General features: G+C 50.1%; 1 long non-coding RNA gene across 1 annotated transcript; it reads left to right on the top strand.

Annotated features, from left to right (window-relative positions):
- Positions 1–4,364: 4,364 nt before the first annotated feature.
- LOC135393135 (uncharacterized) lies at positions 4,365–5,060 on the top strand. The gene is made up of 3 exons (XR_010422476.1): positions 4,365–4,445; positions 4,519–4,582; positions 4,672–5,060. It is a non-coding gene; the product is annotated as an uncharacterized LOC135393135 (long non-coding RNA).
- The last annotated feature ends 11,073 nt before the right edge of the window (positions 5,061–16,133 follow it).

The following is a 16,133-nucleotide window of genomic DNA, read 5'->3' as shown; positions in this document are numbered from 1 at the left end:
AGGCTACTTCCTTCCGTCTACCTCAGTCAGCCGCATGCAATGACCACATAACACTAGTCCATTCCTACCGCACTACTTCCTTCCGTTTGCATCAGTCGGCCAACCGCAATAACGATCTACAACAAGCATATCCTCGGCAGGCTACTTCCTTCTACCAGCATCAGTCGGCCGCATGCAAGGACGACCTAAAACTATCGTATTCCTACCGCAGGCTACATCATTCCGCCTGCATCTGTCCAACGCATGCAATGACGACCTAACACTATTCCTTCCGCAGGCTACTTCCTTCCGTCTACCTCAGTCAGCCGCATGCAATGACCACATAACACTAGTCCATTCCTACCGCACTACTTCCTTCCGTTTGCATCAGTCGGCCAACCGCAATTACGATCTACAGCTAGCATATTCCTATAGCAGGCTGCTTCCTTCTACCAGCATCAGTCGGCCGCATGCAAGGACGACCTAAAACTATCGTATTCCTACCGCAGGTTACATCATTCCGCCTGCATCTGTCCGAAGCAATGCAATGACGACCTAGCACTATTCCTTCCGCAGGCTACTTCCTTCCGTCTACCTCAGTCAGCCGCATGCAATGACCACATAACACTAGTCCATTCCTACCGCGCTACTTCCTTCCGTTTGCATTAGTCGGCCAACCGCAATAACGATCTACAGCTAGCATATTCCTATGGCAGGCTGCTTCCTTCTGCCAGCATCAGTCGGCCGCATGCAAGGACGACCAAACACTAGCCTATTCCTACCGCAGGCTACTTCTTTCCGCCTGCATATGTCGGTCGCATGCAATGACGACATAACACTATTCCTTCCGCAGGCTACTTCCTTCCGTCTACCTCAGTCAGCCGCATGCAATGACCACATAACACTAGTCCATTCCTACCGCACTACTTCCTTCCGTTTGCATCAGTCGGCCAACCGCAATAACGATCTACAACAAGCACATCCTCGGCAGGCTACTTCCTTCTACCAGCATCAGTCGGCCGCATGCAAGGACGACCTAAAACTATCGTATTCCTACCGCAGGCTACATCATTCCGCCTGCATCTGTCGAACGCATGCAATGACGACCTAACACTATTCCTTCCGCAGGCTACTTCCTTCCGTCTACCTCAGTCAGCCGCATGCAATGACCACATAACACTTGTCCATTCCTACCGCACTACTTCCTTCCGTTTGCATCAGTCGGCCAACCGCAATTACGATCTACAGCTAGCATATTCCTATAGCAGGCTGCTTCCTTCTACCAGCATCAGTCGGCCGCATGCAAGGACGACCTAAAACTATCGTATTCCAACCGCAGGTTACATCATTCCGCCTGCATCTGTCCAAAGCAATGCAATGACGACCTAGCACTATTCCTTCCGCAGGCTACTTCCTTCCGTCTACCTCAGTCAGCCGCATGCAATGACCACATAACACTAGTCCATTCCTACCGCGCTACTTCCTTCCGTTTGCATTAGTCGGCCAACCGCAATAACGATCTACAGCTAGCATATTCCTATGGCAGGCTGCTTCCTTCTGCCAGCATCAGTCGGCCGCATGCAAGGACGACCAAACACTAGCCTATTCCTACCGCAGGCTACTTCCTTCCGCCTGCATATGTCGGTCGCATGCAATGACGACATAACACTATTCCTTCCGCAGGCTACTTCCTTCCGTCTACCTCAGTCAGCCGCATGCAATGACCACATAACACTAGTCCATTCCTACCGCACTACTTCCTTCCGTTTGCATTAGTCGGCCAACCGCAATAACGATCTACAACAAGCATATCCTCGGCAGGCTACTTCCTTCTACCAGCATCAGTCGGCCGCATGCAAGGACGACCTAAAACTATCGTATTCCTACCGCAGGCTACATCATTCCGCCTGCATCTGTCCAACGCATGCAATGACGACCTAACACTATTCCTTCCGCAGGCTACTTCCTTCCGTCTACCTCAGTCAGCCGCATGCAATGACCACATAACACTAGTCCATTCCTACCGCACTACTTCCTTCCGTTTGCATCAGTCGGCCAACCGCAATTACGATCTACAGCTAGCATATTCCTATAGCAGGCTGCTTCCTTCTACCAGCATCAGTCGGCCGCATGCAAGGACGACCTAAAACTATCGTATTCCTACCGCAGGTTACATCATTCCGCCTGCATCTGTCCAAAGCAATGCAATGACGACCTAGCACTATTCCTTCCGCAGGCTACTTCCTTCCGTCTACCTCAGTCAGCCGCATGCAATGACCACATAACACTAGTCCATTCCTACCGCACTACTTCCTTCCGTTTGCATCAGTCGGCCAACCGCAATAACGATCTACAACAAGCATATCCTCGGCAGGCTACTTCCTTCTACCAGCATCAGTCGGCCGCATGCAAGGACGACCTAAAACTATCGTATTCCTACCGCAGGTTACATCATTCCGCCTGCATCTGTCCAACGCATGCAATGACGACCTAACACTATTCCTTCCGCAGGCTACTTCCTTCCGTCTACCTCAGTCAGCCGCATGCAATGACCACATAACACTAGTCCATTCCTACCGCACTACTTCCTTCCGTTTGCATCAGTCGGCCAACCGCAATTACGATCTACAGCTAGCATATTCCTATAGCAGGCTGCTTCCTTCTACCAGCATCAGTCGGCTGCATGCAAGGACGACCTAAAACTATCGTATTCCTACCGCAGGTTACATCATTCCGCCTGCATCTGTCCAAAGCAATGCAATGACGACCTAGCACTATTCCTTCCGCAGGCTACTTCCTTCCGTCTACCTCAGTCAGCCGCATGCAATGACCACATAACACTAGTCCATTCCTACCGCACTACTTCCTTCCGTTTGCATCAGACGGCCAACCGCAATAACGATCTACAACAAGCATATCCTCGGCAGGCTACTTCCTTCTACCAGCATCAGTCGGCCGCATGCAAGGACGACCTAAAACTATCGTATTCCTACCGCAGGTTACATCATTCCGCCTGCATCTGTCCAACGCATGCAATGACGACCTAACACTATTCCTTCCGCAGGCTACTTCCTTCCGTCTACCTCAGTCAGCCGCATGCAATGACCACATAACACTAGTCCATTCCTACCGCACTACTTCCTTCCGTTTGCATCAGTCGGCCAACCGCAATTACGATCTACAGCTAGCATATTCCTATAGCAGGCTGCTTCCTTCTACCAGCATCAGTCGGCTGCATGCAAGGACGACCTAAAACTATCGTATTCCTACCGCAGGTTACATCATTCCGCCTGCATCTGTCCAAAGCAATGCAATGACGACCTAGCACTATTCCTTCCGCAGGCTACTTCCTTCCGTCTACCTCAGTCAGCCGCATGCAATGACCACATAACACTAGTCCATTCCTACCGCACTACTTCCTTCCGTTTGCATCAGTCGGCCAACCGCAATAACGATCTACAACAAGCATATCCTCGGCACCCAGTTGGAAAAACAAAGTGGAAGCTGAAGTGGTTTAAACAGGATCCACTTAAAGGCTAAAGTGGTTTAAACAGGATCCACTTGAAGGCCAAAGTGGTTTAAGCAGGATCCACTTGGAGGCCAAAGTGGTCAAGCAGAGATCCACTTTTGGGCTAAAGTGGCCAAGGAGGGATCCACTTTGGGGCTAAAGTGGCCAAGGAAGGATCCACTTAAGGCCAAAGTGGTGAAGAATTGATCCACTTAGAAGCCAAGGAGGTCAAGAACGGATCCACTTAGGGGCCAAAGTGGTCAGAAATGTACCCACTTTGAGGCCAGAGTGGTTCAGGATGGAAGATCGAGAGGTCGAGTACAACGGTACATCATCACTCTCAAATTAAGTAATAATATATGATTGGGGGACTTATTGGCAGGAAAAAGAAAAAATGATTAGGATAATATATAATTAAGAAGAACGCTTCGTGTTCGTGTTGAGGAAGAACTAATTCAAACCAATTCAAACAAGTGAAATTCCATCACACGAACCGTATCGAAATTATTGCAAGTGAAATTTAAATGACAACTTGAAATTAAAATTTATTCCGAACAAATCGACCGAGGAGGAACGTCGGCCGCGATATCGCCAAGAGGGCGCGTCGTAATACGTCTCCGTGGCGCACCACATCGTGGCTCGTGCGAGTTCAAAATAGTGCGCGTCATTTCAAATGTTTGTGAACGTATTATCCTCAAAAGTACATGTGCCATGGTACCTTGCTATTTCACCTCTTACTGTAAGCCATTTTTAATGCATTCCGTACAACAATCAGTGGATGTATGTCGACTCGTCCTCCAGAAGCGAGGGGGGACGCCGGCCGGGACCGCCAACGGTCTCTCTCCACTCTCCACTCTTCAGTCTCTCACGAAACGTTGGGGCATCGGGTTGTGCGCGGTCGCTCTTAAGTACTCGGCGTCATTCGTGCTTGATTTCGAGGATTTTATCCGTCTCTAAGGTCAGTAGTCGATTTCTCAAGCATTCCCGTTTTTTCAACACCACTGTGCATGTTTTTACCCTTGCACTCGCAGGCACCGCGGCCGTTGACGGGAGGATCGTGCTCTCAGTGTGTTGCCACACGCGCTGTGTCCAACGGTATGTAATATATTTTGCTGCTCACATACGTTGACATGCGGCTGTTCCAGCAGCTTTTGCATTATCTTTCGAAATGTTATTACTTGAAGGTTACCCTCGTTCGACGCGACTGGCATAGGGGCGTCGGCATTTGGCAGGTGGACAAAACGGATTCTCAACGAAGCTGGACTTAAATTTCACGCAAGAAAGGCAAGCTGGACGGGCATTAGAAATCTCCTACGAAAAAAAGCTTCATGCCATTTTTTTCGTCGTCACTGTTCGGACATGGGGAGACATCTCTGTGAACTTTCTCATTGTGGATTTATGGTGTGTGTTGATGATTGACAGAATACCTTCACAACATGTAAGTGCTTATTACGGTTTCTGTTCTTGGCATTTCTATGTCCTGCTAGCGATTTTCAACCGCTTGGTGAATACTCGCTCTTATAAAAACATCACAAATAACTTTCACAGTTGTATCTGCCACTTTAAATATATTCACATCTACTGTATTTTTATTTGTGTAAGAATAAATGTTCACGCAGGAACGGTATTTTGTGTAACTCATTTTTACAGCGAAAACATGCTTTCTGATGCAACAGAATAATCACTGCGCATTCAAAAAGTGCATCGGAAATTAGAATTTCAGTGTGACTTTAATGGGAAAATCCTTGATGCTGTTGGCCAATGGGAAACTATACGCAGACCTCCAATTGTGCGACTGGTTCCACTTCAAATTCACATTTAAAAAATTCGTCGATTCGGAATGAGAAATTTTGGTCACTTTCAATGAAAATTGTGTATGTGATCTCCGCTTAAACCGAATAAGATTTCTGGTCTGGGAGTGTGAGTTTGTAGAGTTAACTTGGACAGTTAAATACATATGTTGTGCTCTGCACTGAAGTAAGCACTGTTGTACTTACGCCTTCAGGTTCACGTTAATGTTGTGTGATTATGTACTGAACAAAATACTGCAAATGCTGTTATAACGTTCCCTGCTTTACCACGTGCAGTGTCATTTCTTCCTCCATGTACACACTATGCAGCAAGGAATGTTTTCTTTCACCATCTACAAGTAGTTTGGTTTATGCAGTGATCCCTACCTCAGAAACCAGTTGGAGCTGGGCCCACCTAGAAAGCCACTTGCAGCCCTTTCCACTCTGGAAACCACTTGTAAGGACATCCAGTCTGGAAACCACATCGTGGTTTCCAGAGTGGATCTACTTGCAAGTGGGTTCCAAAGTGGACTTGGTTACAAGTGGTTTTCAATGTGGATCCAACTGCAAGTGATTTCTGAAGTGGGAATTGTTTCATAAACCACTTACAAGTGGTTTCCAAAGTGGACATGGTTGTAAGTGGTTTTCAAAGTGGATCTCAAAGGGGTCTGGCTGAAGTGGTTTCTCAAATGGGAATTGTTTCATAAACCACTTGCAAGTGGTTTTAAAGAGGATCCACTTGCAACAGATTTCCAACTGGGCAGGCTACTTCCTTCTACCAGCATCAGTCGGCCGCATGCAAGGACGACCTAAAACTATCGTATTCCTACCGCAGGCTACATCATTCCGCCTGCATCTGTCCAACGCATGCAATGACGACCTAACACTATTCCTTCCGCAGGCTACTTCCTTCCGTCTACCTCAGTCAGCCGCATGCAATGACCACATAACACTAGTCCATTCCTACCGCACTACTTCCTTCCGTTTGCATCAGTCGGCCAACCGCAGTTACGATCTACAGCTAGCATATTCCTATAGCAGGCTGCTTCCTTCTACCAGCATCAGTCGGCCGCATGCAAGGACGACCTAAAACTATCGTATTCCTACCTCAGGTTACATCATTCCGCCTGCATCTGTATCAAAGCAATGCAATGACGACCTAGCACTATTCCTTCCGCAGGCTACTTCCTTCCGTCTACCTCAGTCAGCCGCATGCAATGACCACATAACACTAGTCCATTCCTACCGCGCTACTTCCTTCCGTTTGCATTAGTCGGCCAACGGCAATAACGATCTACAGCTAGCATATTCCTATGGCAGGCTGCTTCCTTCTGCCAGCATCAGTCGGCCGCATGCAAGGACGACCAAACACTAGCCTATTCCTACCGCAGGCTACTTCCTTCCGCCTGCATATGTCGGTCGCATGCAATGACGACATAACACTATTCCTTCCGCAGGCTACTTCCTTCCGTCTACCTCAGTCAGCCGCATGCAATGACCACATAACACTAGTCCATTCCTACCGCACTACTTCCTTCCGTTTGCATCAGTCGGCCAACCGCAATAACGATCTACAACAAGCATATCCTCGGCAGGCTACTTCCTTCTACCAGCATCAGTCGGCCGCATGCAAGGACGACCTAAAACTATCGTATTCCTACCGCAGGCTACATCATTCCGCCTGCATCTGTCCAACGCATGCAATGACGACCTAACACTATTCCTTCCGCAGGCTACTTCCTTCCGTCTACCTCAGTCAGCCGCATGCAATGACCACATAACACTTGTCCATTCCTACCGCACTACTTCCTTCCGTTTGCATCAGTCGGCCAACCGCAATTACGATCTACAGCTAGCATATTCCTATAGCAGGCTGCTTCCTTCTACCAGCATCAGTCGGCCGCATGCAAGGACGACCTAAAACTATCGTATTCCTACCGCAGGTTACATCATTCCGCCTGCATCTGTCCAAAGCAATGCAATGACGACCTAGCACTATTCCTTCCGCAGGCTACTTCCTTCCGTCTACCTCAGTCAGCCGCATGCAATGACCACATAACACTAGTCCATTCCTACCGCGCTACTTCCTTCCGTTTGCATTAGTCGGCCAACCGCAATAACGATCTACAGCTAGCATATTCCTATGGCAGGCTGCTTCCTTCTGCCAGCATCAGTCGGCCGCATGCAAGGACGACCAAACACTAGCCTATTCCTACCGCAGGCTACTTCCTTCCGCCTGCATATGTCGGTCGCATGCAATGACGACATAACACTATTCCTTCCGCAGGCTACTTCCTTCCGTCTACCTCAGTCAGCCGCATGCAATGACCACATAACACTAGTCCATTCCTACCGCACTACTTCCTTCCGTTTGCATCAGTCGGCCAACCGCAATAACGATCTACAACAAGCATATCCTCGGCAGGCTACTTCCTTCTACCAGCATCAGTCGGCCGCATGCAAGGACGACCTAAAACTATCGTATTCCTACCGCAGGCTACATCATTCCGCCTGCATCTGTCCAACGCATGCAATGACGACCTAACACTATTCCTTCCGCAGGCTACTTCCTTCCGTCTACCTCAGTCAGCCGCATGCAATGACCACATAACACTAGTCCATTCCTACCGCACTACTTCCTTCCGTTTGCATCAGTCGGCCAACCGCAATTACGATCTACAACAAGCATATCCTCGGCAGGCTACTTCCTTCTACCAGCATCAGTCGGCCGCATGCAAGGACGACCTAAAACTATCGTATTCCTACCGCAGGTTACATCATTCCGCCTGCATCTGTCCAAAGCAATGCAATGACGACCTAGCACTATTCCTTCCGCAGGCTACTTCCTTCCGTCTACCTCAGTCAGCCGCATGCAATGACCACATAACACTAGTCCATTCCTACCGCACTACTTCCTTCCGTTTGCATCAGTCGGCCAACCGCAATAACGATCTACAACAAGCATATCCTCGGCAGGCTACTTCCTTCTACCAGCATCAGTCGGCCGCATGCAAGGACGACCTAAAACTATCGTATTCCTACCGCAGGCTACATCATTCCGCCTGCATCTGTCCAACGCATGCAATGACGACCTAACACTATTCCTTCCGCAGGCTACTTCCTTCCGTCTACCTCAGTCAGCCGCATGCAATGACCACATAACACTAGTCCATTCCTACCGCACTACTTCCTTCCGTTTGCATCAGTCGGCCAACCGCAATTACGATCTACAGCTAGCATATTCCTATAGCAGGCTGCTTCCTTCTACCAGCATCAGTCGGCCGCATGCAAGGACGACCTAAAACTATCGTATTCCTACCGCAGGTTACATCATTCCGCCTGCATCTGTCCAAAGCAATGCAATGACGACCTAGCACTATTCCTTCCGCAGGCTACTTCCTTCCGTCTACCTCAGTCAGCCGCATGCAATGACCACATAACACTAGTCCATTCCTACCGCGCTACTTCCTTCCGTTTGCATTAGTCGGCCAACCGCAATAACGATCTACAGCTAGCATATTCCTATGGCAGGCTGCTTCCTTCTACCAGCATCAGTCGGCCGCATGCAAGGACGACCTAAAACTATCGTATTCCTACCGCAGGTTACATCATTCCGCCTGCATCTGTCCAAAGCAATGCAATGACGACCTAGCACTATTCCTTCCGCAGGCTACTTCCTTCCGTCTACCTCAGTCAGCCGCATGCAATGACCACATAACACTAGTCCATTCCTACCGCACTACTTCCTTCCGTTTGCATCAGTCGGCCAACCGCAATAACGATCTACAACAAGCATATCCTCGGCAGGCTACTTCCTTCTACCAGCATCAGTCGGCCGCATGCAAGGACGACCTAAAACTATCGTATTCCTACCGCAGGCTACATCATTCCGCCTGCATCTGTCCAACGCATGCAATGACGACCTAACACTATTCCTTCCGCAGGCTACTTCCTTCCGTCTACCTCAGTCAGCCGCATGCAATGACCACATAACACTAGTCCATTCCTACCGCACTACTTCCTTCCGTTTGCATCAGTCGGCCAACCGCAATTACGATCTACAGCTAGCATATTCCTATAGCAGGCTGCTTCCTTCTACCAGCATCAGTCGGCCGCATGCAAGGACGACCTAAAACTATCGTATTCCTACCGCAGGTTACATCATTCCGCCTGCATCTGTCCAAAGCAATGCAATGACGACCTAGCACTATTCCTTCCGCAGGCTACTTCCTTCCGTCTACCTCAGTCAGCCGCATGCAATGACCACATAACACTAGTCCATTCCTACCGCGCTACTTCCTTCCGTTTGCATTAGTCGGCCAACCGCAATAACGATCTACAGCTAGCATATTCCTATGGCAGGCTGCTTCCTTCTGCCAGCATCAGTCGGCCGCATGCAAGGACGACCAAACACTAGCCTATTCCTACCGCAGGCTACTTCCTTCCGCCTGCATATGTCGGTCGCATGCAATGACGACATAACACTCTTCCTACCGCAGGCAACTTCCTTCCGCCTGTGTCAGTCAGCCGCATGCGATGACGACATAGCACTAAAATATTCCTCCTGCAATACTTCCTTCCGTTTGCATCAATCGGCCAAGCGCAATAACGATCGACAACAAGCATATTCCTACGGCCAGCTGCTTCCTTCCTCCAGCAACAGTCGGCCGCACGCAAGGACGACCTAAAACAAACCTATTCCTACCGCAGGCTACTTCCTTCCGCCTGCATCTGTCGGCCGCATGCAATGACATCCTAACACTATTACTACCGCAGGCTACACGCTGACCCCAAAGCATCCGAGGAGAAGAAGGTTCAGCGACTCATGAGGGGCGTAAAAGAAGAAATTTTTCGCGCCCTGTCCCGGGATCCACCCGCCACGACCGACGCTTTTCTGGACGACGCCGTCCGCATTGAGAGGACCCTGCTCTCTCGCGCTACCGTCAACGAACGACACCAGGGCTACGAGGCTTTCTCCACGAGCGCTGGCCTCGACATCGGATCGCTCAGACAGCTGATTCGAGAGGTGGTACGCGAAGAAGTACGAGCTCTCCTCTGTCCTGAGAAGTCTCAAGACCCTTTGTCTTCGATCGGTGCGATCATCGAGGACGAGGTTCAGCAGGCAATCGAGACATCGTCAACTGCCAACCCCGACGCCGAAGTACCGAAACCAACCTACGCCGCCACTGTGAGACAGGTGCCACCTACTCGTCCGTCGTACTACGGGAACCGTTGGACGCCTCCTCGGCCTGTCCAACCTACTCCGAGCGTCCCGCCACACTCTCAGCCGTTTCGCAAAACGGACGTTTGGCGGACTCCCGTCTTCAGACCGCTCTGCTACCACTGCGGATAGGCCAACCACGTCTATCGCCGATGTCCCTACCGACGACTTGGCCTTCCCGGTTTTTCACCCGACACTCCCCGCCCCGAGCGCGGTAGTCGCCCCGCCGCAATTGAAGACTATCCACGGTAGCAGAATGCTTCTGCTGGCTCGCGACGCGACCTGTCCCCGAGCATCCCCCACCGCAGCAGGTCGCCAGGAAGAGCACGTTCACCGTCACCGGCAAGACGACCTGTGTGGCGCAGCCCTAACCGGGAAAACTGAAGACTGCAGCTCCGGGAGGTGAAGCTGCGGACCGACGACAAGTTACAATTCCTCCAACTCGACGAGCAGCAACGCAGCACCAACACGACGCTCGAAAAATTACCAATAACCTGAAAATACTCATCGGCGGCCATGAGATGATTGCGTTAATCGATACCATTTGGGAGGTCATCGATACCATCGAGGTCATTTGGGATACAGCCGGACACTGGCCCGTATAAGGGAAAAGTACTACTGGCCAAAACTGGCCAAGACCGTACACCACTACGTAAGGACGTGCCGGGAATGCCAACGACGAAAAACGCCGTGGGTACGACCTTCTGGGTACCTTCAACCAATCGCACCACCGTCGGCGCCGTTCGAGCAGATTGGGATGGATCTACTAGGGCCCTTCCCACGTTCGTCTTCCGGAAATCGTTGGATAATCGTCGCCACCGACTACCTGACACGCTGAGACTACGCTATGCTGAGACTAAGGCACTTTCACAGGGCACAGCAACAGAAGTGGCGAAGTTCTTCATCGAGAACATCGTACTACGGCACGGAGCTCCGACCGCCTTAATCACCGATACGGGAACGGCATTTACAAGCAGGCTAACACAAGAAATCCTTCGACTCAGCCACACCGCTCACCGGAGGACAACGGCGTACCATCCGCAGACGAACGGGCTCACCGAACGCCTAAACAAAACCCTTGCCGACATGATTTCGATGTACGTCGACGTCGAGCACAAGACATGGGACGAAATACTGCCTTACGTCACGTTCGCCTGTAACACGGCTGTTCAGGAAACAACGGGATTCACACCGTTCCGCCTTGCACACGGCCATGACGCATCGACTATGCTGGACGCGATGCTGCCCCACGAACCCAGTGATGTGGAAAACGACGCTCTGGACTTCACACAGCGAGCAGAAGAAGCCCGCCAGCTGGCCAGACTACGGATTGGTCAACAACAACGCGTCGATGAAAGAAGATACAATTTGCACCGACGAGACGTACGCTTCAGTCCAGGCGACTCGGTATGGGTTTGGACGCCGATTCGACGACGAGGCCTGAGCGAGAAGCTACTGAAGCGGTACTTCGGTCCCTACAAAGTACTTCGACGCATTGAAGACCTGGATTACGAAGTGGTACCTGAGGGCAGCGTTCCCTCTCGACGACCCCCGAGGACTGAAATAGTTCACGTCGTTCGACTCAAGCCGTACTACAGCAGGTAGCGCTGAAGACTGGCTGGAAGGAAACAACATGAAAAAAAAAAAGAAGGAGAAGAAACGGCATCGAGACGATGCCCCGTCTACGGAGGGGGCAATGCCACGAATCATCATCGCGAAACTTCCAGGGCAGGCACGAAACAGTACATCTCATCCCGGCGCATGCTGAAGAAGAAGCAAGAAGCTTCCAGACACGCTCTCTGCAAGCGCACGTGCTATTTCTAGACTTTTCGGCGCGACGCTTAAATGCTTGTGCGCTCCAAGCTGGAGAAGTCATTCTTTGGACTCAGTTGTGTTCAGAGAGCTATCGCTCTTGTGTTTTGCTACCAAGTAGTCTAATAAACCGTCCGCTGTTTATTCGACGACTCCCCGACCCATTTCGCTTCGTGACAATATAACACTAACCAATTCCTACCGCACTACTTCCTTCCGTTTGCATCAGTCGCCCAACCGCAATAACGATCTACAACAAGCATATTGCTACGGAAGGCTACTTCATTCGGCTTGCATAAGTCGTCGGCATACAAGGACGACCTAACACTAACCTATTCCTACCGCAAGATACTTCGTTCCACCAGCATCAGTCGGCCGCATGCGAGGACCAACCTAACACTAACCTATTCCTACCAAAGACTACTGCCTTCCGCCTGCATCAGACAGTCGCATGAAATGACGACATAACGCTAACCTATTCCTACCGCACTATTTCCTTCCGTTTGCATCAGTCGGCCAACCGCAATAACCACCTACAACAAGCATATTCCTATGGCAGGCTACTTCCTTCTGCCAGCATCAGTCGGCCGCATGTAAGGACGACCTAACACTAACCTATTCCTCCCGCAGGATACTTCCTTCAGTTTGCATCAGTCGGCCAACCGCAATAACGATCTACAACAACCCAGTCAGAAAATTCTGTCCCACGGATGTCCATCGGGTATACTTTCACGAAGGTACGGATATGCGCAGAATAATGAAATTCCTCTAGCGGATATCCTGCCTAGATCCACTTGGCCGGGCTTAGAATGTTCATTTTGCTGACATAACCTGGTGATACGGACGTAAACAGGAGCTCTTTGATGCAGCGTGTATTTCGAGCGAGTGTTACTTTTGATTTTTTAGAAGCCAGTATACGCTTTGTAGTAGAATAATAAGCGTCTTTCTGCCATTTTTTAACATCTGCCACCGTCGCCGGTCGTTTCATTTTCTGTTGTTGCGCTTTGTTTCACATGAGGGAAAATGAGCGCGGCCTTTGAAAAAAATTGAAAACCAACAGCAACAACAAGAGATTGGGCCACTCAGCCAAAAGGCTTTTCAAATGAAGTGGCAGTCACTTCCAAACAGGGAACCGGCACTATATATTGGTGGTCTTGCGAGTTTCTACACATTCGAGAGCCCTGTTCCCCTGTGAGTCGAAATGAAGGGTGAGATGTCTAAGTTTAATTCGATTGCGTACACAAACAACGTTGAAATGAGAGGAACTACTTGGCGTAGTAACCGTGGATCTAACGTCCCTGTTTCTTACTTATTTGGTGTGAGAAAGTGAGTTGGTCCATGGAAAGTCGAATTTGTGCAGTGCTACATCGTCCCGCGTTTCTCTTTCTCTTGCAATACATGTACCATAGAGCATCCCATCACGGAGCTGATTCGGACAATCCGTGAAACAGCCGCAACAGGACATCCTGCGGATATACGGCTACGGATAAATGTCCATAAATATCCCAGGGAAGCCCCACGGAGGTTTATTTCCGTATATGAACATTGGGATCTATTGCGGACGTCCGTGGGAGATGGTGTTCTGTCTGGGAAGGCTAGGCTATACTTCCCAGACAGAATTCCCACCCCACTACCTCCTTCCTTTGCATCAGTCGGCCAACCGCAATAACGATCTACAACAAGCATATTCCTTCAGCAGGCTACTTCATTCCGCCAGCATCAGTTGTCTGCATGCAAGAGCGTCCAAACACTAACCTATTCCTCCCGCAGGCTATTTCCTTCTGCCAGCATCAATCGGCCGCATGCAAGGACGACCTAACCCTATCCTATTTCTACCAAATCTAACTTCCTTTCGCCTGCATCTGTCGGCCGCATGCAATGACGACCTAACATTATTCCTACAGCTGGCTACTTTCTTCAGTCTGCGTCATTCAGGTACATGCAATGACGACGTAAATATAACCTATTTCTCCCCCAATGCTTCCTTCCGTTTGCGTCAGTCGGCCAACCGCAATAACGATCTACAAAAAGCATATTCCTACGGCAGGCTACTTCATTCCGCCAGCATCAGTCGTTCGCATGCAATGACGCCCTAACGCTATTCCTACCGCAGGCTACTTCCTTCCGTCTCCGTCAGTCAGTCGCCTGCAATGACGACATCACACTAATCTATTCCTGCCGCACTACTTCCTTCCGTTTGCATCAGTCTGTCAACTGGAATAACAATTCACAACAAGCATATTCCTACCGCAGGTTACTTCCTTCCGTCTTCGTCAGCCAGTCGCATGCAATGACTTTATCACACTAATCTAGTCCTACCGCACTACTTCCTCCATTTGCATCAGTCTGCCAACCCCGATAACAATCCACAACAAGCATATTCCTATGGCAGTCTACTTCATTCCGCCCGCATTAGTCGGCCGCATGCATAGACGACCTAAGGCTAATCTGTTCCTAACGCACTACTTCCTTCCGTTTGCACCAGTCTGCCAACCGCAATACCGATCTACAACAAGCATATTCCTACGGCAGGATACTTCATGCCGCCAGCATCGTTCAGCTGCCTGCAATGGAGACCTAACGCTACTCCTACCGCAGGTAACTTCCTTGCGTCTGCGTCAGTCAGCCGCATGCAATGACGATATAACACCAATCTCTTCCTGCCGCACTACTTCCGTCTGCATTAGTCGGCCAACCGCAATAACGATCTACAACAAGCATATTCCTATAGCAGGCTACTTCCTTCTGCCAGCATCACTCGCTCGCATGCAATGACGACTTAACAGTAACTTATTCCTACCGCAGGCTACTTCCGTCCGCCTGCATCTGTCGGTCGCATGCAAGATGACCTAACACTATTCCTACCGCAGGCTACTTTCTTCCGTCTGCGTCAGTCAGCCGCATGCATTGACGAAATCACACTAATCTATTCCTACCGCACTATTTTCCTTCCGTTTGCATCAGTCTGCCAACCGCAATACCGATCTACAACAAGCATATTCCTACAGCAGGCTACTTCATTCCGCCAGCATCAGTCGGCCACATGCAAGGACGACCTAAGACTAACCTATTCCTACCTCAGGCTACTTCCTTCCGCCTGCATCTGTCGACCGCATGCAATAAGGACCTAACACTATTCGTACCGCAGGCTACTTCCGTCTGCGTCAGTCAGCAGCATGCAATGACGACGTAGCGCTAAGCTATTCCTCCCGCACTACTTCCTTTCGTTGCATCTGTCGGCGGCATGCAATGATAACCTAACATTATTCCTACCGCAGGCTACTTCCTTCCGTCTGCGTCATTCAGCCCCATGCAATGACGACGTAACGCTATCCTATTCCTACCGCACTACTTCCTCCCGTTTGCATCAGGCGGCCACCTGCAATAACCATCTACAACAAGCATATTCCTACGGCAGTCTACTTCATTCCGCCAGCATCAGTCCGCCGCATGCAAAGACGGCCTAAAACTAACCTATTCCTACCGCAGGCTATTTCTTCTGCCTGCATCTGTCGGCCGTATGCAACGACGACATAACACTATTCCTACCGCAGGCTACTTCCTTCCGTCTGCGTCAGTCAGCCGCATGCAATGACGACATAACGGTAACCTCTTCCTACCGCACTACTTCCTTCCGTTTGCATCAGTCGGCCAAAGGCAATAGCAATTACAACGTGCATATCCCTACGGCAGGCTACTTAATTCCGCCTGCATCAGTCGTCCGCATGCAAGGACGACCTAACTCTAACCTATTCTTACCGCAGGCTACTTCCTTCCATCTGCGTCAGTCAGCTGCATACACTGATGACATAACTCCAATCTA

The sequence above is a fragment of the Ornithodoros turicata genome, chromosome 4 (assembly GCF_037126465.1).
Source record: "Ornithodoros turicata isolate Travis chromosome 4, ASM3712646v1, whole genome shotgun sequence".
NCBI classification, from domain to species: Eukaryota; Metazoa; Arthropoda; class Arachnida; order Ixodida; family Argasidae; genus Ornithodoros; species Ornithodoros turicata.
This window is presented reverse-complemented; position numbering and strand designations above follow the sequence as displayed.